This window comes from Triticum aestivum, chromosome 3B (genome assembly GCF_018294505.1).
Source record: "Triticum aestivum cultivar Chinese Spring chromosome 3B, IWGSC CS RefSeq v2.1, whole genome shotgun sequence".
Taxonomy (NCBI): domain Eukaryota; kingdom Viridiplantae; phylum Streptophyta; class Magnoliopsida; order Poales; family Poaceae; genus Triticum; species Triticum aestivum.
Genome location: NC_057801.1, coordinates 303,105,540 through 303,109,640, shown reverse-complemented (window position 1 = coordinate 303,109,640; position 4,101 = coordinate 303,105,540). Strand labels below are relative to the sequence as shown.

At 41.2% G+C, this 4,101-nt stretch overlaps 1 long non-coding RNA gene across 1 annotated transcript; it reads right to left on the bottom strand.

Moving 5' to 3' along the window:
* Positions 1 to 3,121: 3,121 nt before the first annotated feature.
* LOC123065364 (uncharacterized) lies at positions 3,122 to 3,730 on the bottom strand. Its single transcript, XR_006430995.1, has 2 exons — positions 3,620 to 3,730; positions 3,122 to 3,538 (listed from the first exon to the last, which is right to left on the bottom strand). It is a non-coding gene; the product is annotated as an uncharacterized lncRNA (long non-coding RNA).
* Positions 3,731 to 4,101: the final 371 nt, after the last annotated feature.

Below are 4,101 nucleotides of genomic sequence, written 5' to 3'. Positions count from 1 at the left end.
CGCCCGCAGCCTGACCGTGCAGTACGAAGGCGTGGGTTTGCAGTGTGGTTCCCGTGTGCGTGCAATCCACGATGATGGATAGGTGCTGCTCGGCCAAAAGTGTTGACCGATAGGTGCAGCTCAGCCCAGGCCGAAGTGAGCAGGACAACGCGTGTGCCCGCTTCCCAACCCCGGGAGTAGCAGGTACCCCGTTCTCCAGTTCATCGCATTCGTTTGTTTTTTTCTATGAAAAAAGTGAAGTGCACTTCGATGATGACTATTTTTGCGGATCAGTTTAACCATTTTTTGACATGGCAGTTTTGACGCAGGAGATCGTCGTCCTGTTTTTTCTGAGGTTCGGGGTTGCACCGCAGTCCCTTGCATGTGTGCGTGCAATGCGAGAGTGCACATGAAGAAGCGCCAGGGATGCGTTTGGTGTATTTGCAGCTCACCTTGGTTTCCTGTCGGCAGCTCACTTTAGTTTCACTTGCCTGCGACGCAGTGCAGTTTGGTGCACTTCATCCCCATTAGGAAATAATTTTGTGTGTATTTTTTCAGATTATGGATGTTGATTTGGGTGAATTCAGTTTCTAATGAAGTTTGTTAAAATGCGTCTGTGTAGTTTGGCTGGCGCCGGCATGAGGTTCACTTCTACATGGTAGCTTGGACGCCTTGGCGTTGCACGTCGTCATTTGCTCTGGTGCTATGCGGGTGTGTGCAGCGTGCAGCTCGGAGCAAGTAGGCATACAGTTTAGACCGTTGTTTGTGGATTTTTTTTGTCTATCAAATGTATCCGGTTGGGATATGATGTATTGTGTGTAAAAACTATTTGTTGAGAAGTTTATTTCAACAAGCATTAAATACTTCATTTTCGAGAGAAAAATGTGTTGATGCAGCCCACTTCGAGGAGTCTTGTGGCTCATTGCATTCAACGAGGAGTCTTGTTGTCTCATGCAATTTTCTATAAAACTGATAGATGTAGGTTTGAAGCTCAGTTTGTTGTCCCATGCAGTTTCCTATAAAACTCTTCGTGGTTCACTTGTCCCACTTGTAAAACAGGGAAAAATAATATCTCAAAGAAGCTCGCTTCTATATTGGATGTAGTTCACTCGCTCAGTCCCTGTGATCCACTTGCTTGGTCAACGCACGTAAAAAATTAGTAAGTATGAAAAAAGACAAAAAAAACTCATGAGGATCACTTTTGGTGGTGTTGCGATTCACTTTCCGGAGTGTTGCGGTCCACTCTAGTTCAAAAAAAAGTTGAAAAAAAGACAACAAAAACTTGTGCGAGAAAGTTTATGTCCGACAAAAAGAAATCATGAAGTTCACCTGACTGTCTGTTGCAAAGCGGTTTTCAGTTTGAAGCAGTGTACTCTTCTGTCCGACGATGATTTTGGTGTCGCGAAAAAAGAGTGTCCACTTTTCGCTAATTTGATACTTCTCTTAAACTGTAAGGAATTAGAGAGTGTGTTCTACATGAAAACGTTGCGTCTCGTCGATATCTTTCCAACGGCGTATGATTTGAATTATTCCGACCAGCCGTTCATAAAAATTTCACGAAAAAACAGCTGCTGCCTTTCGAAGTCAGACGCACGATTTTCAAAATTAACTAAAAACCGTAAGGAATCTCAAAACCATTTCAACATATGAAAGTTGCGTCTTGTCCGTAGCTTTCCAATGGTGTATCATACGTCTCGTTTCGACAAACGGTTAGAAAACTGGAGCAAAAACAGTATCGAAAATTAAAAAAATTTGAAAAACAGAGTTCCGCGATTTAGTAAATTTGAAACTGCTCTTAAACCGTGACGAATTAGAGAAACATTTATATATGAAAAAGATGCGCCTCGATGATATCTATCCAACGGCGTATCGTTTGCTTCATTCTGATGAGCGATTTAGAAGAAATCGCCAAAAAACGCTCGCTGCCACTCGTCATGGGACGCGCCAATTTCAAAACTGCTCTTAAACCGTGTGGAATCTTGAAAAGTGTTCAACATGTCGAAGTTGCGCCTAATCCATAGATTTTCAACGGTATATTACACACCTCATTCCGATAAACGGTTAAAAAATTAGAGCGAAAACAGTACCGAAAAAATAACGCGTGCAGTTTTTTTCGACGAGAATTTCACTAGTCTCTATTGCAGTGCTCGTCGTTAAAATGATGCAGTGCGCTTCTGTTGAGCGTGCAGTGCCGAATTGGTATGCAGAATAGTTATTCTGCTAATATTAGCAGAATAGACCGTCTGTATATATATATATATATATATATATATATATATATATATATATATATAGGACACCTATTTTGTACTCCCGGGGGTACATACTCCCAGCCCCACTAGCAAATCGAACTAACGGAAAAGATTAACACTATTTTTTGGGGGAACAGATTAATGCTAAATTGTCGTACGTGTAACTGATTTTATCTCTACGGGATGTGAGAATGGCTGCATGCAACAACTTAATCCTACATGCAAGGAATCGGTGTCTATCTTTCAATTTTTCCACGTAAGAAACATGATGATTATTTATTGGGAAGTATAACACGCCTCCTCTTGTCCTTTTATTTAAACCGTGGTCGTACATTCTACAGTATGAAACCGACATATTTTTCTTCGGGTAGTACATGTACGCATATGTTTGATAGAAGTAACATACTGATACATCTGTTAATATACTCTAATATTGTATTGGATAAGTAAGGAGTATATCCTGCAAAAAGAAGGATAATTTAAGGAGTATATCCTGCAAAAAAAGGATAACTAAGAAGTATGGCCATAATAATCTCAGTATATGTTCGGGAGTACTGAGTATATATTATCCTTTTTAAGTGGTATATACCTATTTTTACAAAAGTACATACCTTTTTTTAAGGGCTATATATGCCAATAGCTTTAAAGTATGTACTGTTGTTTTGAAATCTGGATTATACTATTCTTTTTTTATACAACTAAAACAACTGGGAGTATACATACTTGTTCCAAATAATATAGTACCTTCTTTTTTTACTTCAGATCTGAAGTATACTATACTACACACAAAGCCAGAGAGGTATATACTACAATCTAGATTAGGGCGGTATATACTGATTTTTTTATTGACTGTATGCTTCAATCTTGAATGAAGAAGTATACACCGGAAAGATCCAAAGAAGTATGTGTTCTCCAGTAAATGAACAATTATACTGGATAGCTATATGTACATTGACTTTGCATGCATGTTCTTCGGCCGCCTGGTGCATCAACCAATTTATATGATATGCCATGGATGAACTCGTTTAACCACGCCCACAGCGCCCGTCGGCGTCATGTTGAAACACTGGCCATCAGCCCACCATACGGATTGCCAAGCACGTTCAACACCGTCGGTGTGCAGCCGCACCTTGTAAGATGTTCGTCCTCATTGTCCTCGAGCCGCCGCCGTCGGCATCTCATCTCTATCGTTGATCTACTGCCTTCAGCATCTCGTCTACTTCATTGAGCCCTGCCTGCAGCATAGCCATGCATCGATCTCGCCTTCATCGTCGAGTCGCCGGGCTGCCCAACTTCACTAGTGAGATCTGTAACAAGCGAGAGTAGTGGGAGATAAATTGTAGGAACCAACACCCAAGATGTATAAATTGATGTGAGAAATATCTTACATCTCTTGCTTGAAGCTTCCACGGTGGCCAATTAAGGTGCACGTTGCCGGTCGCCGCCGCCGGAGATTCTGTTGGCTAGAGCCATTGGACGGCCAAACGAGTCATCAACTCCTAGCCTAGGTTGGTAGTGAGTAAATATAATGTGCATCTCAATTCCCTACTTTCACGTAACAACTTTTTGAACTAGATCTTATCCATGCAAAGAGAGGTCGGTAGTTAACAACTTAATTATATAATTAATTTGAATGTGGGATAATTAAACGGGTGTGTGCCCCGATAGCTTCCTCGCGTTAGTTGTTTGGTGTTGGGAGTACGTACACCTAGGTGTATGAACCCATTTTCCTATATATATATATATATATATATATATATATATATGGCTTCTCCATTGGCTCTAACTGAACCCGAGCGAGGCGTTGGGCTCTAACTAAACCCGAGCGATTGCACTGCAGGCTACGCGTTACTGAACCCGAGTGATCGAT